Source organism: Canis lupus, chromosome 22 (assembly GCF_003254725.2).
Source record: "Canis lupus dingo isolate Sandy chromosome 22, ASM325472v2, whole genome shotgun sequence".
Taxonomy (NCBI): domain Eukaryota; kingdom Metazoa; phylum Chordata; class Mammalia; order Carnivora; family Canidae; genus Canis; species Canis lupus.
In genome coordinates this window covers 18,384,174-18,410,000 of record NC_064264.1, presented here as the reverse complement: position 1 = coordinate 18,410,000, position 25,827 = coordinate 18,384,174, and the positions used below count along the sequence as shown (strand labels likewise).

General features: G+C 34.8%; 1 long non-coding RNA gene across 1 annotated transcript in view; it reads right to left on the bottom strand.

Annotated features, from left to right (window-relative positions):
• The window catches only part of LOC118351949 (uncharacterized), a 48,892-nt gene extending 23,754 nt beyond the window's left edge, over positions 1-25,138 (bottom strand). Inside the window, exon 1 of the long non-coding RNA XR_004808232.2 lies at positions 24,776-25,138. This is a non-coding gene — a long non-coding RNA (uncharacterized LOC118351949). The remainder of the gene's footprint in view (positions 1-24,775) is intronic.
• Between the last annotated feature and the right edge of the window lie 689 nt (positions 25,139-25,827).

Below are 25,827 nucleotides of genomic sequence, written 5' to 3'. Positions count from 1 at the left end.
CTGATAAGGGACAGGACCCCGGGATCACGACCTGAGCCAGAGGCAGGTGTTCAAGCACTGAACCACTCAGGTGCCCCTAAGATAACTTCTTTACTTTGGTTTGAAGCTTACCTGTACTTAGCTTATGTCCAGAATTCCAGTTTTCATAACCATGAATATCGTGTCCTGTCTCTCAACCTCAACTCTTCTACATTATCTCTAACCAGGTCTCTCGCTCACACAGGGACTACCTCAGCCAATTCCATTAGCCTTAGGTCTTGATTCTGGCTGGCCCTGCCTGCTCTGTTCCAAATCATTTAACCTGGGGCATGATCACCTATAATTGCTATATAAAAATGGAAAAATCTTATCTATATAAAACTACTGTGTATTTTATTTCAACTGCTAAATATGAGAGTATATATTATTATTAAAAGACAAATAATAAAGTTACTCTTATCAAGTACAAAATACACTATTAGAAGGGCACCTGGATGGCTCGGTGGCTGAGCCTCTGCCTTTGGTTCAGGTCATGATCTCAGAGTCCTGGGATCGAGTTCCTCATCAGCTCTCCATAGGGAGCCCACTTCTCCCTCTGCCTATGTCTCTGTCTCTGTGTTTCTCTCATGAATAAATAAATAAATTTTAAAAAATACTATTAGAAAGGAAGTAGATGCTTGTAAGCATTAGTTCAGATTGACAATTTATTTTGTGTCAAGTATGGTGCATGATATTCCATTAGTGGTACTAAAAGTAATCCTCCCACAGGGACCAATTTTCTTTCTTTCTTTCTTTCTTTCTTTCTTTCTTTCTTTCTTTCTTTCTTTCTTTCTTTCTTTCTTTCTTTCTTTCTTTCTTCTTTCTTTCTTTCTCACAGAGAGAGAGAGAGAGAGAGGCAGAGACACAGGCAGAAGGAGAAGCAGGCTCCATGCACTGGGAGCCCAACGTGGGATTCGATCCCGGGTCTCCAGGATCGCGCCCTGGGCCAAAGGCAAGCGCTTAACCGCTGCGCCACCCAGGGATCCCAGGGACCAATTTTCTATACTGGAAACTTACTTAGGCTTTACAATAGCACAACTTCAAAAAATGTCTTCAAAATACTTTAGTGCTTTCATAGTATCAACAAATGCAAAAGTTAATATATATCTTCCCCCCAAAAGTTGATATATACCTTCTTTATTTGGCAAAGAAGGTAAAATTCCAAGAACAACACTTTTGGAGCTTACAAAAAATAATAATCTTCATTCAATGCGGTAATCTATGTATGTAGCCCTGGAATTAATTTAATCAAAGTTTTTTCTCCAAATGAGAATTCAACAAAACAGTGAATGTATGGAGAACAGCTAAGAATTTTTTTAAACGGCTCATACAATGTAATTATTTTTTATTATAGTTAAGAAGAAATTAAACTTTTTAATTAGAAAGTTACATTGTAATTTGAATCTAAGCAACTGTTCATAAAATAGCCACTGGCGTTTGTCATTAAAGTAAAAATAGATCGAATTTAAATTAAAAAAAAAATGTCTTTTTAGAAAACACAGCTGGATGCCTAACACCATTTTCTCTATAAAGTTTCCTAAAATGAAAGCTCCAAATTGTTGGATTCATATCTTTCATTTTTATTAGTTATCAAAATTTTAAAAAATATATGGTTCTTTTTTATTTCGTAGCCTTAGTATTGCATAAACTGCTGTTAGCTACAAGAGTCATTACCTGAAAATGTAATTTCAATACTGAGTGCATGAAAAAAAAAACCTGCTATTTTAGATTTAAAAAAGGAAATTCTGGTTGAATGAATGGAAGGCTTTGTGATATATTTTGGTTCAATTATAGTGCCAGTGATGGCATGAATATTACAGGTTAATGGTTCTAATCTCCCCATTAATGGTTTATCAGTTTTATTGAACAGTGTAAAAAAAAAAAGTACAAATAAATGTTTCACAATAAATATTTTTTAAAAGCACATAAAATGGTATTATAAAGTTTAAGCCTTGAAATGTTATACCACTGATAATGAGAAAAATGCAGATACATATTCCACGGATAAAACAGTTGGTAGCAGGGTATCTAAATTTTAAGCCTAAAAAAATTATGATTCAATTAAAAGACATTTTGTTAAGTTTCTGTGTACCTTAATGGAAAAGACATTATTCCTGTCTTCAAGAACCTTTTTATTAAGCTTGGTGAAAACAACAAACAACTAATGAGCAATCAAGCATTTATATTTAGGCTATGTGCTGCCACCTTTTTTTCTTAATTTGTATATAACTTCCACTAAATTACAAATTTTTTTTGAAAAGAGAAAGTACAGAGAGCAATGTGACTTTAGATCTTTCCAAAGGTAAGGGAGAAGTCTCTTGCTTGGCTCATTTCATTCCACTTTTATTTCTTACAGACTATCCAATCACAAGGTGAGACCAGAAGGCCAAAAGGCACTGTGAATCATTTCATTTCCAGAACAGCCTGAAGAGTCTCAGTTCAGAGGTGAGGAGACTTGGGACGAGAATCTACTCTGAACTTCAGTGTCTTTCACAAAGAAAGGAAGTACTAAGGAAAAGTTTAACAGAAAAGGAAGAACTATATAAGGGGGAAGGTGGGGAAAGAAGGGTTTCAGAAAAGAAAGTCTAGGACAGTAAAACAAAGAGAAGATACCCTGATTTTTTTCAAAACATGTCTATGCTCTGTACAAACTGTAGAAAATTAAAGAGAGAGAATATACTTCCTAAAGGATTTTAAGCAGAAAAGGTAGATTTTTTATCTTTCAAGAAAGGTAGCCCTTTTCTCACCCCTCAATTTATTTCCCCACCCATTTCTCCTCCCACATCCATTCCCCTCTTCCCACACCAGGCAGAATGGTATGATTAAAAATTCTTTCAGCTACCTGGGGTAGCTCAGTCAATTAAGCTTCTGCCTTCTACTCAGGTCATGATCTCAGGGTCCTACAATCAAGCCCTATGACATTGGGGTCATATTATAAGCCCATATATTGCATCATACTGAATGCTGAAAAACTGAAAGCTTTTCCTCTAAGATCAGGAACAAGACAATGATGCCAACTCTCACCACTTCTATTGAACATGGTACTGGAAGTCCTACCCAGAGCACTTGGGCAAGAAAAATAAAAGACATTCAAAATGGAAATGAAGAAGTATAATTATCTTTGTTTGCAGATAACATGACCTGGTATGTAGAAAACCTATGCTAAAAGTACTCAACTGGGATGCCTGGGTGACTCAGCGGTTAAGTGTCTGCCTTCGGCCCAGGGCATCATCCTGACGTCCTGGGATCGAGTCCCACATTGGGCTCCCTGCATGGAGCCTGCTTCTCCTTTGGCATTATGTCTCTGCCTCTCTCTGCGTCTCTCAGGAATAAATAAATAAAAGCTTTAAAAAAGTAGCCAACTAATTCAGTAAAGTTACAGTATTCAAACGTTATTCTTTTTAAAAAATTTTAAATGCCATTAGAACTATGTTGTTTTTGAGTTTCTACAGTTGTAAATTTGGCAAAATCAGATCAAATTATTAAATTAAAATAAAGGAAGAGAATTAATATATTTAAGCCATCATCCCTTTTATGGTACCTAACTAAAATGTATGGGTTCAGTGTGCATGTTTTATCACATCTAAATAGCATCTAATTAAAAGTCCCTTGTTTTCCTGGATTGGTCCCATTTTTGGTACAGAACTTTACAGTAGGCTTCTTCTTTTTCTATCTCTAACTCAACTGACAAATTCGAGATATATATACAAGAGAATAGGGGAGTCTTCTCAGAACAGGTTAAGGTGGATAAAATGAGATAAGATCTTACTGACTAGTGCAGTGGTTATCAGGCATTCATACCCTCTGATGACTGTCTCACTAGTCGGAAACTTTTGTAGGTTATTTGGTTGACCTTCATTATTTGAAGAGCCTTCATTAATGGGGTCTTTTCTAGAAAGTTTCCTCAAATCTTTTAATGTACTGTTTACTCATTTCTTTGACAGTCTACTCACATTGCTCGGGTCCCCTTATCCTTCATGGCAGTCTTTTTAGCATGAGATACCTCACATCCCTCATTATCCACCTTTTTCTTTTTCTTTTTCCTTTCCTTTTTTTTAAGATTTTTATTTATTTATTCATGAGAGGCAGAGAGAGAGAGAGAGAGAGAGAGAGAGAGAAAGAGTAGCAGGCTCCATGCAGGGAGCCTGATGCGGGACTCGATCCTGGGTCTCCAGGATTCTGCCCTGGGCTGAAGGCAGTGTTAAACCTCTGAGCCACCGGGGCTGCCCTATCCACCCTTTTCTATTGGGCACACCAGGACCATAGAAATACAAGCGATCTGGTCTAACCACATTCAAAAAATATAAGTTGTTTCCAGTCCTGTTTTTCCCTCCTTTGCTCTTAAATATGATAGCTTTAGCTATAGTATCTTTATTTAGACTTTTCAGGGGTGCGTTAGTTATCAGTTTTCACGTTGACTGAACTCTTAGAGACATACACATCAAGCTCTCTGAAAGGTATCTGAAGATTATTTCCTCCTGTGGTGATAAACATCTTCCAATAGTTCTCATTCTCTCATCTCTTTTACCTAACAATGAATCCTCTCTTCCAGTAAAATCTTTCTCTTAATGAATCCTAAATAGTCTGTAAGTAGATGATGGCTCTTGTTAGCAAAAGGAGTTTATAGTCTTAGCATATCTGCAGTGACAGATTAATTTCTCACATTTGAAGGCATAGGTAAATGGAATTCGCATCTATTCTCAGCACTGGGCCTTGCCCAAAACAGGGGTACAGAAAAGCCACAGGTTAACATTTTTTCTGTCACCTGTGTACCCTGAGTCATGGAGTGGCCATATTCTATCTTGGGAGAAGAGAAGAGATAAATAGCTGTAGAGGAAATAGAAGTAAAGAAAAGAAATCAGAATAAGGAGAGAAAAAAAGAGGACCTTAATAGCAGCTTCTTCAATTCTTGAAACCTAGCTATATTCTTGCTCTTGGAATCTATGAAACACCTTTTTAAATCATATTTTTTGTTATTTAATTTATAACCTAAAGAGCTTTAACTAGAGACTATTAATTATACGCTTCTTTCTTGCTCTTTCTTTGTTATTGTTTTGTTTTTGGTTTATTTTGTTTTGTTTGTAATTAATAAGATTATGGAAACAGCAAAGATTATCTGTTGAAAAGCAATGTCAGTTCCATATTCTTTTTCCTGTATCAAATTAGATCTAGTGATTCTGCAAAGCTAGAGTTAATTTTAAGAAGGCTCATTCTGGACTGTTATTATTGAACAAAAAATCATTATTTAAAGCAATTCTGATAAATACTATTTTGAAAAACTATTTGACAAACATGTCCTAGACTGATAAACTCTGTTTGACTACTAAGGATATCCAGATTTAATATTAATCTGCATTCAATCTTTATGTTCTTTAAAACCAAATATTTGTGCCTATGGATCTGTATTTATTTCTGAACTTCCATAAGAGACCTAATTGTCAGAGAGGCAAATAGTCGGATAAGAAAGAGTTTCAAAAAGTCAAAATTTGATTAAGGATTAGCTTATTTCCAAAGTTATGAGGGATTTCCGACTGACTGGGGAACACAATGTCCCACCTGTGCCAGCTGCATGTTGGTAGAATGAACTTACATAGCCTCATGATATTGTCTGATACTGTCCAGAGCCTGTCCAAGCTTTTTTTAAAAAAAAATTTTTATTTATTTATTTGAGAGACAGAGCACAAGCCAGGAAGAGGGGCAGAGGGAGAGGGGAAGTAGACTCCTTGCTGAGCAGCAAGCCTAACTTGGAACTGGATCTCAGGACCCTGAGATCATGAGGTGAGCCAAAGGCAGAGGCTTCATCCATTAACCCACCCAGGCACCCAAGGGAATACATTTTCAATGTTCTCACTACTCACATAAGGAAGGGTAATCATGGGGACACCTGGATGGCTCAGTGGTTGAGCATCTGCCTTTGTCTCAGGGCATGATCCCGGAGTCCTGGGATCTAGTCTCACATTGGGCTTCCTGCATGGAGCCTGCTCCTCCCTCTGCTTATGTCTCTGCCTCTCTCTCTGTGTCTCTTATGAATAAACAAATAAAAAATCTTAAAAAAGAAAAAGAAAATGCTCTGCCAGGTCCTATGGCAAAAAATTTACCACTACACTATTCCTATCTTCAAAAAACTTAGAAGTAAAATAAATGCAGACATGAGTAGCATTGTGATTCTCTAGCTTTGTGACATGGGAGGTCAATAAACACCTCTGACTGACAATTCCATTTAAACTTGAATATTTTGTAACTATAATGCCTTTCTTTCTTTTTTTCTTTTTTTCTTTCTTTCTTTTTTTTTTTTTTTTTAAGATTGTGGGACTCGATTCCAAAACTCCAGGGTCACACCCTGAGTCGCAGGCAGACACTCACCTGCTGAGCCACCCAGGCATCCCCTATAACGCATTTTTTAACCCAGTTTAGCTTAATGTGGAGTTTGCGTATTCAAAAAAAATAAAAAAATAGAAATGAAAGATACTTATAAACTTAATATAGATTTGTGTATTTACTTAAGAAAAAAAGACAATTGGAAAAATTCTAGAAACATTTTTCTTCTATAAAAAGCAAATAATAACAATGTCTTGGAATATATTCCATATATATTATATTCCACATACTTAATAAAATAGTAAGAAATAGACTTGCAAAAATTTACTTAAACATTCATCTATCAATAGACATGTGATCAATTCCAGTCTTTGGCTAATTCAGAGAATTTCACAGGGATTACTAATTTTTTTTTTTACATAAGTGTAATTGTTGCTGCAAGATAAATTCTAGTAAATTAAATGCTTGGGTCAGCAGGTATTTATTTTTTCATAAATATACTAGTTATGTTTGAGATATTACATCGTGTATGTTTAAGGCATACGGTGTGATGATTTGTTATGCATTTGATAGCCAAAACAATTACTACACAGTAAGGTTAATTAAAAGATCTATCACCTCACATAGTTACCATCCCTTTTTTTTTCCTTTTTTAAAATAGGTTTTATTTATTTATTCATGAGAGAAACAGAGAGAGAGAGGCAGAGACATGGGCAGAGGGAGAAACAGGCTCCTCAAGGGGAGCCTGAGCCACCCAGGAGTCCCTAGCAGAACATTTTCAATCAAGTTTCACATAAAGCAGTTTATAATAAACAGTAAATAGAATGATCAAACATAGTAATGGATTCAAATCTTGCATGAAACAAACAAGAATATAAGACAGAGGAGTAAACAGTTGTATGGGACTCTGAAACATGAAGTAGTATTTGACCATAAAAATTGTGTAAAGCTTAAGAAGAGTGCTATCAGAGGCAAATGATGTGATCCTGGACACCAGTGTTTCAATGTGAGGTGACAGTGACACTCCAACATTGACTATGAAGAAGAGGTTACTGCCAGATTTAACCTTATGTATACATGAAGGTTAATGCATTCCAGAATCCTATCCTGGTTATCACCTCATCTCACCTTGTCCTGAGATAACTTCTCTCCACTTTTGAAGCTCACCATTTTCCATCTTGAATCCTGGTTCGTTTCAAGCAAGCTGTAGCTCACTCTGCCCTGATGTGGCTATGGGGGCATGCCACAGGCACACACATCTCTTAACACAGAGAATTAAGAAGGTAATATGATATATAACAACTCTGTATGTTGCAGGTAGTAGAAGAAAAAAAAGCCATATATATACATAAAAAATTAAAAGTGGATATAAATATCCAAGTATAAGATATGACCATTTTTAATCCACAGCCTAGGCCTCATAGTTTTCCAAAAAGTACCAAACACCCCATTTCCTAGCATAATTCACTTATCTATAGTCTAATCTCTAATCACCTAAAAAATAAACATCAATAGCCTTCTTCTCCACTTCAGACTATCCCTGAAATCAGCTGCCTTTTCTTGATCTTTTGATTTCTATTTTTAGATAAGCGTCTCTTCAGGATTACAGTAAGTGAAATGTAACATGCTTATTTTGCTGAGACTGTATGCCAGTCAATATTATAGACACTGTCAATATGTTGTTAAAAAACACAAAAAGACCCTTGTCCCAGTGGGAGTAAATGGATGTTAAGGTAAAATAAGGACATTAGAAGGTAGGTATACTACAAGGTGTTAAGTACTAGGGGAAAAATAAAACAGGAGAAGATAATAAAGAGACTATAGAGAGGGTTTCAGTTTCTAAAAGAGCTGTCATGGAAAGCCTCACTGAAAAGGTGACATTTAACCAAAGACATGAAAAAGATGGTAAAACCAAAGATGAAAAAGTGAAATAATATATGCAATCAGAAAATTGTATAGGATATACAACATAAGAATATAGATTATGATAGCTAACATTTATCATTTATGTGCCCCATTCTAATCATTTCACATAATACTATTTAGTCATATAACAACTTCACAAGGTAGGCAACCATTTCCATGTTCTACAGATAAAGAAACCAAAGCAAAGAAAGTGGAAATAATTTGTTCAAAGTCACAGAGGTGATGAATGTCTTCCATTACATGCATTCTTGCTCCTGATCCCAAGATTTTAGCTATACTTGTCATTTTTTGAGATACAATATGATTTACATTCCGTTTTTCTACTCCCATGAAGGCCAAAAACAAACAAAAGAGCAAATTTAATCCCTGCCCACTGATTCTGGCTTTGTCCTACTTAATGTCCATTCAAAACCTCTACACCTCTACAATCCACTGGAGCATATTTATCACCATATCAGATATCTAGTCTTCAGTAATATCACATATGGGAATAAGCCAAGCAGTGTAAGTTGAACTTTGGAACTTCTAGTCTGGTTCCTTTTATAGTCTCATGCCAGCATCAGGGGATATATCCTCCTGCTCATTCTATCATAAACATCCTCTGATCAAGAACTCCCTTAGGAAGACAGTTTTAGAAAAGAATAGACACATAAACACAGACACACACACACACACATGCACCCCTATACATATAATCCCTACCCTACCCCAAAACTCAATGTTCATAAAAAAATGCAATATATATCTACAAGAAAAAGAATTTCCTATAGGAAAGATCACACAAGAAATGTCTTGTAATGCTTTCTACTCCTATGTCTTCTGATGCAAAAATAAACAAGTACATATCTGGAAGTTAAAGGGAATTCTGGATGCTTCTCATGCCCATACAGAGACCTTCTGAAGGTTGGTTGGGAAAGCCAAGGTCACAGCTGTACCTGGCAAAGAGCAAAGATGTCAAAGAGGTCTGAAAGGGTTTCAGACAAATGGTCATTGAAAATTATTAGGGGAGAGGAAATGCCAAAAAACATGATCAGCCTAAAACATGATGAAAGAGTTCAATGAAAATACAACAGTGAATAATTAATAGTAACCCCCAAATAAGAGATAAAGAATAAAACTGAACAGATTACTTACCACCATAATTAAAAATTATTTAAAATCCCCCTTGTAAAAAAACAAAATCGAAGTGTCTGATAATGGTTTCAAACAAAACTTGGCAGTTTACCAAGGATATCTCAAATACAAAATGATGAAGAAATGTAGAAGATAAAAGAAAAGGAATGAAGTATTATGAAAATAAATAAATAGTAGGCAAGAGTAGAAATAATCAAACAAGGAAAGTGAATTTCAAAGCCAAAAGCACTAAAGAAGACAAACAGGAATCTCATATCTAATGATATTTTGAATCACTGGACTACAGAACTTATATACATATACTTATACACATATACATATGTGTGGAGGGAAAGAGGGGGGGAGAGATATAAAGAGGGAGAGACTTAATTTTCCTAAAGAGTTCCTTTAATGGTGTATTTGTGGTAGTTCTGTGTTGTCTTCAACAAAGAAGATAACAAATCTTGCTGTTAAACAAATTCTACTACTTGTCCATAAAAACTAATACAGCTTCAATGCTTCTTTAAAGCAGAAACTAAAAACTAAAATTATCCATCAAAATTGTTCACAGACTCAACAAAAAATTAAGAAGTACTGAAGACTTATAACGAAAAATATTACTTACCTACTTCCTCACACTCCCAATCCACCCTTACCCTAATCCTGCTTTTCAGATGCTCTTTTAACTATTTTCTAGCAGTTTTATATTTTAAATATGTGTAGAGTATCATTTAATATTTATTTTAGACACTATCATTGACTTTCTACTGTGAGGGATGAATATGTGGTTTCCCTTAATCCCCCCCCTCACCCATCAGGCCTCTTCTGTACTTTCTCAATATTATTCTGGTCATATTTTAGTTAAAATTACCTTTATAAGATTATGCTTTTGAGAATATTACTGTGTTATAATTTAATTATATTCTTCCTTTTTAAAATTAATTTTAATATACTTTTCTGTTGCCCTTTGTTTTCTTTGTATTATCTTTCTATTGTCTTGTCTCATTTGAACATTTAGAAATGTTGAAACTTCACATTTAGTACTTTATTAAGTCTGATCCTTGCAACCTCCTTCCTGAAATAGGCTCCCACTTTCTGACTTCAATCAAAACCATTTGCTCTGTATTATTGCTGTAAATATCCTGTACTGGAATCACCTTTGACTACAGCCACAGATTGCAGGCACTCAGCATCTCTGCATTCTTGGAAGTATATATACCAAAAGTTTAGAACTTTTGGAGTAAATGTGTGAAAGGTCCTGAGTTTCTGAAAAATATTTTTATACCATCCTACTCAATTGGTAACTTGGTGAATTATACATTTGTAAGTTGAAGAAAAAACTATCTCATAGAAACATGAAATCATTGCTCCCCTGTCTTCTGGTATTTAATGTAGCTCTTGAGAACTTGGCTGCCATTTTATCAGCAGACAACCTTCTTTGTCTTGCTTCATTCTGTTTACCTCTCAGCAGCTTTTAGTTTTTAGCATTCTTCAAATTTACTAATATCACATGAAAATGCCCCTTGGTATATACGCTTGTGAATTTATTTAATGTTTTGGTCCCTAATCTAAAGAGATATATCATTTTTTTTTCTTATACATTTCCACTATTGTTTTGCAGGTGTTTTTTCACTCTATTTTTTCTAAGTATGGAAAATTGTATAAATCGGATGTTCAAACTCCTGAAAATCTTCTCTATCTCTCTTTTTTTTTTTTTGTTATCATGCTTTTTACTTCTTTTTCTTCTATTTTCTGGGGGATATTTTAATTTATTTTTCTAGAGTTTCCATTAACTGTGCATAAGTATCTATTGTTATATTTTTCCAGGAATATTTTCCCCATATTTTTCCTCCTATCTAATCTTTTTTAGAGGCACTGATTCTTAGAAACTCTTTAAACATACTCAAAGGGATGCTTGATTAAATTTTCTTTTGTCTCCTCCAGAGCTATCTCAAGCTATCTCAGAGCTTCTTCATCATTTTGCATTGTAAACATTCCTCAAGCATCTGGTAGCTATAATTTAACCACATATAAGAATGAAATATTACAAAAAAGCAATTAGCAATTTAGGAATTTAGTGGGTCTTATCAACTGGCAAACTTTGCTTTAGGTTAATTAACTCTAAATACCAAAGCTTTGAATCATTTTCTCTAGGACCACTGAAATTATCCAATCAACTTACCAGCTATCTAGGGGTATAGAAATCTTTTAATTAATTAATTAATTAATTAATTAACTTATTTATTTATTTTGTATATTTTTTTTTATTGGAGTTCGAATTGCCAACATATAGCATAACACCCAGGATATCTGACTCTTTATACTCTGGATACAAGGACTGGGACAAGTTTTCAATACTGAAAACGTCAATTGCCTCCCAGCTGTTGTCTTATCCTTACCCTTTGAAATGGCATTTGTCAACCTATATCTCTCAGAGGTTCTGTGGTAAAACCTACTTCTTTACTGTCCATATCCTTTTGATGTACAATCTTTGAGCAGCTTTCCCTTCCACTATTTTTAAAAACCTATTTGAGGGAGAGAGAACATGAGCAGAGGGAGAGGGAGAGAGAAAAGTAGATCCTCTGCTGAGCAGGGAGGCCAATGTGGCACTCCATCCCAGGACTCCGAGATTATGACCCAAGCTGAAGGCAGACACTTAATAGACTGAGCCACCCAGATACCCTTTTCTTTCTTCTATTTAACATTACATCTATATGACACCATTTAACTGCATGCTTCACAAGCCATTTTTATTTTAATTTCTAAAAATCTTATGTATGTTTATCCACTCCATACTTTAAGATAAGGGATAAATATTTATAGGGAATTCTTCACCTTTATTCAGAATGCTTTTAATATTTTAAATACCCCAGGATCCAATTCTCAGGCAAGATTTGAAGTCAGACTTCATAGCCTAGGATGCAAGAAGGTTGTGATGACTCTGTCCATGAAAAAGCATAATAAGTCAAATATCTTCTAGAGCAAATCCCAATGACTGTGTCTTTTAATACAGGCTACAGACATATCTGAAACACTAAAAACTTAAGCAAAGACTAAAGGGATTCAAGTTAGGAGTCATGGAACTATCTGGAGAAAGAACATTCAGAAAAGGAAAATATTATTCAAGACTAGTGAATAGTAACTGCAAGACCTACCTTGACATAGGACTGTGTCTGTCATGTTAAAGGAGCAGTAATTAAGATCGCATGCCTATGAGTGTGAAAAAGATCATGTAAGATTTCATAGTCTATTGAGATTTAGATTGTTAATCTGAGAGATGGAAGTGTACTAAAGAGGTTTGAGCAAATGAATAATGAGATTTACTCATATTTAGAAAGGATCAGTCTGCTTGATGTATTGATATGCTGGGAATAGAGTTTAGCAAGGCAAGGACAAAAAAAGGACAGTTAGACAATTCTGTACCTTTAAAAGAGATACATCCCTTGTATTTATTTAACTTAATTACAAAATGCATTATTATGTTTTTGTTGTTAAAAATTTATAAAATATAAAGGAATTTGCTATCATGATTGGACTATTTCCATCAATTTGATTATCATCTCAGATCCAGGAAACCACAAGAGCTTTGAGAATTTAATGAGGTTCATACAGCTTCCTCAAACATTACCAATGCTAATAGGATAATGGAGTTTGATTAAATTCCATCTCTTTGGAGCCAGGGCTATTGCACATCATTTTACTTATTTATACTTATAAACAAAAGGCTTGTAGAAATTTCCCATATGGATACTAAAGGAACTATATACTTAGTGCCTATTAATAGTATAGGTACCTGCCCAGCTATATAATATTACATTAATTTTGAATAAAAGTTACAATCATTCTTAATTAGAGGAATGGGAATATATTATAGATGAGTCTGAACAAAATAATAAAGTCACTACTAGAAATAACTGCAAAAATGGAGATTAAGTTAGCTGATTTAGAACAGTAAATGCAGGTGATTATTCAGTCATGTTTGGAATGGCTGAAATGTTAGTTAAGAATTATATTTGGTAAGAACAACCACTGAAATAAGTTGAGAGTTAAGATCATAATATAAAGCATGAGGGAGGTAGGGGCTGTGTTACAGGGTCTCCAGGAAATTTTTGTAAGTAACAAGTACGGAATCTGTACTTTCTGGATCACTGACACATAGTTTATTCTCTTTCTCAGAAACTATTGCCATATGTCTTGTTAAAGTCTTAAATTCAACTGAAGAGAGGAAGCTGGCAACAGACTAGGAGGACCCTAGGTTGGTCTTGGCCCATAAACACAACTAGATATCTATCAAATCATCCTAAATACCCCAGAAATCAATCTGAAAACTGAGAGAACAAACTCCACAACCAAAGGGAGAGAAGAGATCACATCAAAGAAGGCAGGGGGTGGGAAGATATAGTTTAGGAAAGAAACAGACCACACGTGCTGTGTAGGAAAGGGAGCTGTGGTCATGGAGAAGGGCAAAAAATAAAGGAGCAAACAGGGGAATGCAAAAGAAGAACATCTCCCCAAAGCAATTGGCTTGGAAAATGAGAGGAGCTGAATTTAGAAAATTCTTTCAACCAGCTTAGAGCCTGGAAATTTAAAAGTCAGTGGGCTTGGCTGGGATAGAGCCAGGAGGGTAATGAGCTACTCTAGAGAAAAAGCAGGCAAACAATCCAGAGACAGATGGAGTGGAAACAGCAATCTACAGAAAGCCTAGGGCACAGAAGAGGGGGATTATTTGCTCTTCTAGAAGTACCTCCCTGAGAGGTTACTCTTCTAGAAGTACCTCCCTGAGAGATAGCTTTGATGACTCTCCAGGAACAAAGTGGCTGGCTGGTGCTATTCCCTTTCCCAACTCCTCAGTATAAACACAGAACCACTTGAAGGAAGCAACTCAGCATGAACACTGGCTGCTAATTTGTTTACACCAACTACCATCCTCATGTATTTTGGCAGTATTCTCCTCCGTCATACTTGCCACAGTATGACTGTGGCATGGCAGGCCCCCTCCACAGAAGATTAGCACAAACCCCTGCCCACACCTCATCTTCCAACCAGAGAGATCTGCAGAGGCTCAGTTCCAGTGGAGGTGGTGACAGGTCTCATCTCATAACCAGACCAGAGTACACTAGTTAAAATTTGCTACATTCATGCCAGAGACCAAACCCTGGTGACAACAAGCAAAGAAAGCCTCTGCAGATAACTGGCCTAAAGGACAGAGTCAAAACACAACAGCAAAGTACAAGCAGCATACAGCAGGGACATTCCCTGAAATGTCAGGCCCTGTGCACTGCATGACCTCTTCTTTATAAGACTATTACTTTCAGGAGCAGGATACATAACTGACTTTTCTAACACAGAACAGAAGGCGTAGACTTAGACAAAATGTCAAGACAGAGGAATATATCCCAAATGAAAGGCCATGGCGAGGCATCTAAGTATAACAGATATAAGTAACATGCCTAATGGAGAATTTAAAGCAATAATCATAATGATACTTATTGGGCTTGAGAAAAAATAGAAGACATCACTGAGATCTTTGCCACAGTGATAAAAGAATAAAAAAATCAGAGATAAAGAATGAAATAAATGAGATTGGCAACAGGCTTGATGCAATGGCTGGAAGAAATAGAAGAATGAATTAGTGACCTAGAGAATAAAGTAATGGAAAATAATGAAGCTGAACAAAAGAGAGACAAAAGAATCACACAACATGACATTGGACATATGGAATTCAGTAACTCTGTCAAACATAATACATTTGTATTACAGGCATTCCAGAAGAAAGAGAGAAAAGGGGGCAGAAAAATTTATGTGCATAAATAATAGCTGAAAACATCTCTAACCTGGGGAAGGAAACAAACCCAGGAGGCAGAGAGAATACCCACCAAATCAACAAAAGTACACCAACACCAACATATAAAATTAAATTTGCAAAATATAGTAACAAAGAAAAAAAAAAACTTAAAAACAGCAGGAAAAAAGGAGTCCTTAACTTAAAAGGGAAGACTCACAAAGCTAGCTGGAGATTTCTCAACAGAAACTTGGCAAGCCAGAAGGAAGCAGCATGATATACTCAAAGTACAGAATGGAAAAATCTGTAGCCAAGAATACTTTATCCAGCAAAGATATCATTCAGAAAAGAAGATAAAGAGTTTCCTAGACAAATAAAAACTAAATGATCTGTGACCACTAAACCAGCCTGCCAGAAATAATAAAGGGGAATCTACAAGTGCAAAGGAGAGACCAAAAGTGACAAAGACAAGAAAGAACCAGAGAAAATTCCTGTAAGCAATGAGAAAAGAAGTAATAAAATGGCTATATATATATATATATATATATATATATATATATATAGCAGTAATTACTTTGTAAATGGCTTAAGTGCTCCAATCAAAAGACATAGGTGGCAGAATGGATAAAAAATAAGACAGATCTATATGCTACCTACAAGACACATTTTAGACCTAAAGATATCTGTAGATTGAAAGTGAGGGTATGGAGAAATATTTATCATGCAAATGGGTGTCAAAAGAAAGCCAGAGTAGCAATACTTACATTGGACAAACTAGACCTTAAAACAAAAACTGTAACAAGAGATGAAGAAGGGCACTATACTATAATAAAGAAGACAATCCAAAATGATCTAACAATTTTAAATATGCATGGGATCTCACAAATATATAAAACAATTAAAAACAAACATAAAGGAAATAATTGATAGTAATATACTAATGGGGTATTTAATATGCCACTTTCATCAATGAACAGGTAAACAGAAAATAAACAAGAAAACAATGGCACTGAATGACAAACTGGACCATTTGGACTTAACAGATATATTCAGAACATTCCATCATAAAACAGCAGAACACACAGTCTTTTGAAGTGCACATGGCACATATTCCAGAATAGATCACATATTACGTCACAAATAAGCCTTCAACACATATTAAAAGATTGAAATCATACCATGCACCTTTTCTGACCACAATGCTATGAAACTAGAAATCAACCACAAGAAAAAAATTAGAAAGACCACAAATAAAGGAAGGTTAAACAACATGCTACTAAACAATGAATGGGTCACAGCCAGGAAATCAAAGAAAATTTTTTTAAAAAACATGAAAACAAATGAAAATGAAAATACGACACTCCAAAACATTCAGGAGCCAGTAAAAGCAGTCCACAGAGGGAAGTATTCAGCAACACAGGTCTACCTTAAGAAGTAAAATAAACAAATAAACAACCTAACCTTACATATAAAGGAGCTAGAAAAAATAATAAAGCCTAAAGCCAACAGAAGGAAGGAAATAATAAAGATTATAACAGAAATGAATGATACAGAAATTTTTTAAAAAGGTGGGGGGGGCACCTGGATGGCTCAGTTGTTGAGCGTCTGCCTTTGGTTCAGGTCGTGATCCCAGGATCCTGGGATAGAGTCCTGCATCAGGCCCCTTGCAGGGAGCCTGTTTCTTCCTCTGCCTACATCTCTGCCTCTCTCTCTCTGTATTTCTCATGAATAAATAAATAAAATATTTAAAAGTAAAAAGAAACTAAAAAAATAGAACAGATTGATAGCCAGGAGCTGGTTCTTTGAAAAAATTAATAAAATCGATAAATACCTAGCCAGATTTATCAAAAGAAAAAAGACCCAAATATATAAAATAACAAATGAGAGAGGAAAAATCCCAAACAACACATAGAAATACAAACTATAAAGAGAATATAATGAAAAACTACACGCCAAAAAATTGAATCACCAGTAAGAAATGAATAAATTCCTAGAAATGCATACTATCGAAACTGAAAAGGAAGAAATAGAAAACGTGAGCAGACTTATAGCCCAGTAATGAAATTGAGTTAGTATTCAGAAACCTTCCAGCAAACAAAAGTGCAGGGTCAAATGGCTTCCCATGGGAATTCCACCACACATGTAAAAAAAGAGTTAATATATAATTATCTCAAACTATTCTAAAAAATACAAATGAAAAGAAAACTCCCAAATTCATTCTATGACACCAGCATTACCTTGATTTTAAAACCAGATAGATTCCACTAAAAAGCAAAAAACTACTGGCCAATATCCCTGATGAACATAAATGCAAAAATGTCCAATAAAAATTAGCAAACCAAATCCAACAATACATTTAAAATATCATTCACTACAACCAAGTACAATTTATTCCTAGGTTCCAAAGGTGGTTCAATATCAGGCACAAGACAGGGGTGTCCACCCTCACCACTGCTAATTTAAAATAGTATTGGAAGCAAGCCAATACTTACTGTTGCCACAGTAAGCAGGCAACAAAAACAAAAGAAAAGGCATTCAAACTTGCAAAGAAGTAAAACTTTCACTATTTGCAGGTGTGATATGACACTCTATAGAAAACCTAAAAGACTCTACCAAAAAATTGATACAACCTACACACAAATTCTTTAAAATCCCAAATACAAAATCAACATACAGAAATCTGTTGCATTTCTTTTTTTTTAATCTGTTGCATTTCTATACACCAATAATGAAGCTGCAGAAAGAAAAATTAAGGCATCCCATTTACAATTATAACAAAAATAATAAGATACCTGAGAATAAAACTAACCAAAGGAATGAAAGACCTGTACTCTGAAAACTGTAAAACACTGATGAAAGTAATTGAAGATGACACTAAGAAATGGAAAGACATCCCATGCTCATGGATCAGGAGAACACATATTGTTAAAATGTCTATGCTGCCCAAAGTAATCTACAGATTTAATGCAATCCCTATAAAAATACCAAAAGCAGTTTTCACAGAGCTAGAACAAACAATCCTTAAATTTGTATGGAACCACAAAAGACCCCAAATAGACAAAGAAACCTTGGGAAAGCAAAGCAAAGCTGGAGGCATCAAAATTCAGGACTTCAAGTTATATCACAAATCTGTTATGATCAAGACAATATGGTACAAGCACAAAAACAGAGACATGGATCAAAGGAACAGAATAGAAAACCCAAAATTAGACCTGTAACAAAGAAACAAAACATGAACATAGAGGGGAAAAAAAGAAATAAAAGGGGCAAACCAGAAAACAGACTCTTAACTATACAAAAAAACTGAAGATTACTGGAGGGGTGGCGGGTGGGGGGATGAGTTAAAGGGCTGATGGGTTAAGAGGGGCAATTATTGTGATGAGCACTGGATGTTGTATGTAAGAGATGTATCATTAAATTCTATACCTGAAACCAATATTACATTATATGTTAACTTATCAAAATTTAAATAAAAACTTGGGGAAAAAAAAAGAGGGACACAAATCAAGACACAGACTCTAAAGTATAGAGAACAAACTAATAGTTACCAGAGAGGACATGGTTGGGGGGGATGGGTGAAACTGGTGATGGGGATTAAGGAATATACTTGCTGGGATGAGCACCAGATGTTGTACAGACGTTTTGAATCACTATATTGTACACCTAAAACTAGTATTACTCTATATGTTTAACTAACTAGAATCTTTATCTGGTTTTGGTATCAAATTTTTTTTAAGTTTTAAATTTATCTAAAAACAAACAAACAGGGGAACCTGGATGGATCAATTAAGTATCTGCCTTTGGCTCAGGTCATGATCCCAGGATTCTGGGATGGAGTCCCACATCAGGCTCTCTGTTCAGTGGGGAGTCTTCTTGTCCCTCTTCCTCTGCAACTCCCCCTGCCTGTGCACCCTCTCTATCTCTGTCAGGTAAATGAATAAAAACTAAAAAAGAAAAAAAAAGAAAAAAAAAGGAATGTAGGGATAGATGCTAGCACCTGGAATGAAAAACGACATGAACTGACAAGAAAAAAAAAAAAAAATAGGGCTTAGAAGTCAAAGGCAGTCTAATGGAGGAAATCAGCTCTTGTGATTTATAGAAATTATAGTAGAGCTGAACTTAAATGGACTATTTTGAACATATAGGGTTTCTATAAATAGAAATTCTGTTTGAGGCAGCTAACATGGAGAACAAACCTAGTTCTCAACTTTTCTGCAAAGGCTTTATAATATTATGTGAGGTAGCTTTTCTGTATCAAAGATCTATCTCCTGACCAGGATAAATTTCAGAATTTTTGAGGAGGATTATGCATAAGCATTCATAATTAAATTTCCCTGAAAACACAAAAGAACAACAAAATGAATGTCTCTGAACATATGGGAAAAAAGAGAAGAAAGCAGGTAAAATAGTGTTAACAAATACTTAGACTGTTCACATTTATGTATCATTAAATTATATATGGACACACAAAGGTATATACAATAAAAATGGATGAGAAATATACAATAAGGGTATAATAAAACACAAAGGTATACAATAAAAATAGATGAGAAAATAAAGAAAAAGAAGAGAATGAGCAAATATTTCTGACTTCCTGTATAAGGCTTCACACGCAAATAACACAAGCTGACCCTGGAAAATTTCAAGACAAGAATATACTTATTAGTAAAATATGTAACCTACAGGAGCTTTGGTAGAGAATTAGATTGGGAGCCATACCATCTACAGTCACAACAAATTCACTTGACCGAACTGGCTCAGTTAGGCACTGCTGGACCCTCTCGGCATCATACCCAGTGACTTTCTGGCTGATACCATGAACAAAGGGCTTAGTACACTGCAGCTTGCATCACTAATACTACTGATTCTGGCCACTGAATGCTGTTGTCAAAACTACTCTATTTCCTTTGGAAACTAGATTTAAGAATCATCTTTTTTTTTTTTTTTTTTCCTTCAAAATGAAAGAAAACATATATTGGAAAATCTTTTGATCCTGGCAACTGAAGAAAATTTCTAAGTTTATATACTTAACATTTTGAGAAAATACACAATCTTTCATTCTGGAAGAGAAAGTCTTGGGATGCCCGGGTGGCTCAGCAGTTTAGCGCCTGCCTTCAGCCCAGAGTGTGATCCTGGAGCTCCAGGATCGAGTCTGACATCAGACTTCTTGCATGGAGTCTGCTTCTCCCTCTGCCTATGTCTCTGCCTCTCTCTCTCTCTCTCTCTACGTCTCTCATGAATGAAAAAATAAAATCTTTTTTTTTTTAAAGGAAACTAGGGACAGATGAAAAACAGAATGAAAGTATTTAGCAACATTTGGTATAATAAGGAATGTTCTTAAAATGTAATAGAATTAAAACATATAATGAGGTAAGAAAGTGTATAATTCACACTACTAAAAACTTAATTAAGTGGAGGGACACTTGGGGGGCTCAGTTAAGTGACCAACTCTTGATTTCAGCTCAGGTCACTACATCTCAGAGTCATGGGATGGGGCCTACATTGGGCTCCTTGCTACAGGGGGAGCCTGCTTGAGGATTTTCTCTCCCCCTCTTCTGCTCCTTCTCCACTCTGGTACACACACTCTTTCTTTCTTTCTCTAAAATAAAGAAATCTTGTAAAAAATTAATTAAGTGGAAACTACCATGAGAACCCTTCCTGGTATGCAAAGAGAAATGACAACAAGATGAAAACAGTGAGAAGTGAGATAACAGATCTTAAGACAGGGAAGAGAAAAGTTTCAAAGAAGAAGGAAAAAAAATATTTGAAAAACTGTCATAAAATCTATAATGGCCAAAGCATTACTGAGTTGAAAAATATACCAGTATATACATTAAAATTCTGATCCTGTTTTTTGAAGAAACAAATAATCATCCAGAAAAAACCTTCAATTTTTTAAAATTACAAGGATGACAAAAATTTGTACAGAAAAAGAGATTTTCTTTTTCAAACTGGATAATTACTTCTCAGCATCACAAAATTTAAGAAGAAAATGAAGCAATCACGGCAAAATTTAGGACCAAATTTTTTGACTTACAGTTCTGTATTCAGCCAAGCTCTCATTTATATGTGATGAACACAAATGATACTCTTATACATGCAGGGGCTCACAAATATGTCACCAACAGATAAATCTTTAGAAATTGCATGCAGAAGAGCCCCAATAAGTAAAGAAATTAATAAATATTTATAACTTGAGAAGGGATATCTGTGTAATAAAATTTTTGGCATGTCTTCCTTCATTCAGCTAAAGGCTAAAATCAGGAATCTAAACGTACAATATGAAAGTGAATTACTGAAATGGAGACCAAACTTGGCTTTGCTTTACTTCCATATTTGCTTTTGTTGCCTCCCCTTCACTGCCATGAAGCATTGTTTTTTTATCTTTGTCTATATTCCAGTTGTGAATGTATTATTCAATTGCTAAAAACTTAGCACTACTGTTTAAATACATCTGTAATAAATAATTTGGATCATTTATACACTGGATAAGGTTAGTAGATTCATTTATCTTAATTGGTTCATGGAATAGGTTTTATTTTATTCCAAAAGGATCCTTTTTATTATAAAGGAGTAATGAAATTTCCCATCTTTTGATTTCATATTAGACAACCTGAATCATTTTCTAAAAATAATTCCTTTTATCAATAACCTAGAAGGAACTGTGAAGGTTTTGGGATAACTAAAAATCAATTCATATAAATTGATTTCAAAACAGTAGTATTTTTATGCAGCAGAAAGAATCACCAAAAATAAAAGACAAAAACCTAAGTTTTAATAATAATTATATTTGGGTGATAGTTAAATTCAAAGTTTTACATTTCATTATTTTTCAATGAATCTGGCTTATCATAAATCAGATAAAATGAAATTAACACTAAGACATATAAAATCCTGGGACGCCTGGGTGGGTGGCTTACTGGTTGGGCATCTGCCTTTAGCTCAGAGTGTGATTCCGGGGTCTGGGGATTGAGTCCCACATCGGGCTCCCTGTGAGGAGCCTGCTTCTCCCTCTGTCTGTGTTTCTGCCTCTCTAGGTGTGTCTCTCATGAAGCAATAAATAAAATCTTTAAAAAAAGACATGTACAATCTTATATGAACTATAACTATAATCATTTCATATGAAACTATTATTATAAAAAAAAAAATTAAAAAAAATAAAAAAAAATAAAAATAAAAATAAAAAAAAAAGAAACTATTATTATAGTGGATAATTGGTGGAGAGTAAACATAATGAAAAATACGAATTACTTTTAGTATTATAACAAAGTATCTGAAAGACATGAGAATGCCCATGTAATTGATGTCCTAAATTAAAGCATTTTAATTATGATAAATTTAGTTTCTCAAGACTCTGTGCTTTTCTCAGACTTTCAGTCTTTCATCCTGCTTATCCTAAATGCTTACTAAATATGCCCATTTGTAGCTGGTTAACTCAAATGAGACCAACCGGTAGGTATTATTTTCAGTTCGACCTATGTTACTTAGAGTAGTTATTCAGCACTAAAAAGTTAAATATTTCTAGTTGCATTCATGTTTTTCTATCTCCCTCTCCCCAACAATTTCTCTGATCCTAATACTAATATTCACTCTATTTACAAACTGAAAGATTATTTTAAATGTTGGTGACTGGGCTCACTGACCTCTTCTTACCATTTGTAAAGAGTTTGCTTTCTCATCTGTAAAGTGGAGAAAATAATTTTTATCTTACCAGTTACATATGGTCACTAGAAAGATAAAATTAATTTCATATGTAAAAGAAATACACAATCTAAGGATTACACAAATACTAGCTACTCTTTTCCCTTTCTTTTTCCTATCACTTGGACTAAAACTTTTTAACTAGTACATGGGAAAACATAACTGTGCTGTAAGCTCAACTATCATGAAACCATAAGCAGGAAGGTGGCTTGGCCAGGAGTTCACAAAAGGGAAGAGAATCAATAACTGACAGATATAGAAAACTGGGAAATTTGTTCTCTCTGATTCTTTATTTCACGCACCCATATCCACACACGCATCCCCCACACATTTCTTCTCTTTCTTATCACTAAATATCTACTTTGTTCCTCCTTTCCTCATAAATCTCAAGCCATGAGGTCACCAAATAACTGTCACATCTCCCAGTTTATGTCACTAGGAGAGGCTATATGACTTCTTCTTAGCCACAATTACAAAAATATGAAAAATGTTCTCTCATTAATATGGGTTAGATAGCACACTATCCTATCATATCCTATCATTAATGGTCAGGAAGAGATTTTTCATACTGGTACAAACATTTCTTTTACTTTGTGCTTCCTTTGTGGACAGATTTTTTGGAAAAAATTTTAAGGATTTAAGTAATTAGATAATTAATTAATTAATTAATTAATTTACTTGAGAGAGAATGAGCCAGGGCAGAGCAGACAGAGAGGGACAAGCAGACTCTGTGCTCAGCACAGAGCCCAATGCTGGGCTCCATTCCAGGACCCTGAGATCATGACCTGAGCTGAAATCAAAAGCTTGACACTCAACTAACTTAGCCACCCAGGCGCCTCCTCTGTAGTCAGACTTACCAAATTCTACAAAGACATTGCAATCTGGGCACATATCCTAATAAATTTCAACTTCAAGCTTGGAGAAATGTTCCAAACACTTAAAGCATTACTGGAGATCACTAGAAACTATAAAACATGATGAGTTCACTCATTTCACTTTTCTTCCTTTTATATCTCTTAAGACTAATGAAAATATTTAAAGACTAATCCCAGTGACCAAAATTCTCATGATTTGATTAAGCAATCAGTAATAAATACTCTTAAAATATATTCCAGATTGTCACACTTATTACATATTAATAAAAGATGATATGAAAGAGATTTTATTAACCTATTTTATTCAATACTTTAATTCGCCTTAAAATCAACAATGGTACAACAGATTCTTTTTGAGATAATCAGAAGAACAGGGATGCATTTTTTTTTTTAGCAAAGAAATTTCAAGCACTAAATTTTAAGCCTCTTTTCTATTATTGCAACCACACTTGAAATAGATATCACAAAATTTAAATGATATTCATGTAGATTTTACATGTAAACAATAAAAATATTTTAATATGCTTGAAAGTGTTTCTTCAAAAGTCAATAGTTACTAAATAAGTACATTATCTTGTTGGCAAAAATAAAATATCCAAGTAGTACTTCCATGGTTTCTAAGAAAAATAAAAACCATCTAATAATCTTGAGAAACTGACAGAGATGGAGTTTGCTGCTATCCCTGGAACTCCTAATCAGGTGTGAGTGGATTTTCAATTGTATAAAGAATAGTATTAGAGGGTACAAAAAGAGAATTAAGAAGTAAATATAGCATATTATGTTTTCATAACCCCCCTTCGAAGAGCATAGCCACTTCAAAAGATTCTATCATCAAATTGCCTACTCTTACGAGCAAATAATTAAATTCTTCTAGTTGAAATAACCATATTTAGAAACAGTCTGTGTGTGTGTCTCACTCTTCCCCTCCTTCCCTCTCTCCCTTCCTCATCCTGAGAAAGAAAAAGAAAAAAAAAAGAAGAAGAAATACTTCACAAGAATTATAGTCCTTAAAGAAAATTACAAGGGCATCTGGGTGGCTTACCTGGTTAAGCATCAGACTCTTGATTTCAGCTCAGATCATGAACACAGAGTCCTCAGATAAAGCCCTACGTTGGCTTCCACACTGGGTGTGGAGCCTGCTTAAGATTCTCTCTCGCTCCAAAAATAAATAAATAAACAAACAAACAAACAAATAATAAATAAGTAAAGAAAGCAAGCAATTATAATCCAATCACAGTAGAGAAGTATAAATTTGCTTGTTTCAAAACCTTCCCTTGTATGTGTGAACTACATAACAGTGAATTTGACTCTATTTGGAAATTAGAGAAGCAGTCTTTCATAAAACATCTAAGAGATCCTAAACTGTCATTTCATAGGTTTAGGGGAAAAAAGTCTACTTGCATACTATCCCTACTCCTTCATAAATACATCTTCCCACAGTGAAACTCTATGCAAACTGACACATCTCTGCTCTTGCAGACCTCAAAAAGAATAGCACCCCTACAGTCTCATTTCATTCTACTTCTCATTAGTTTTATAGAATGTGAACTAATTATTTAACAGTTGAGACTTCAAATTCTCAAGAGTAAGGTCAATATACATCCAAACCAGAGGTCTGGCACTCTATGTTTGAACAAAGGGAAGAAGAAAAGCAGACCTACAGGCTGGCAATCCTACATTTATTGTATAATAATGTATAATGTATAAATTATGTAAGATTGTTGACTGTGTTATATACAATGTAACTCACACATTTCCAGAGAATTATGTTTAAAATTCATGACCAATTGAAATCAGTTAAAAAACTTAATTAAAAAAATAAGAACTGATTTTTTTAAAAGATTTTATTTATTTATTCATGACAGACACACACACACACAGAGAGAGAGAGAGACAGACAGACAGAGACACAGGCAGAGGGAGAAGCAGGCTGCATGCAGGGAACCCGATGTGGGACTCGTTCCCGGGGCTCCAGGATCACACCCCAGGCTGAAGGCAGCACTAAACCGCTGAGCCACCGGGGCTGCCCAAGAACTGATTTTTAAACTACATACCATCTGTGCGTAGAAGGCTTTGCCTCATGTTGATTAATAA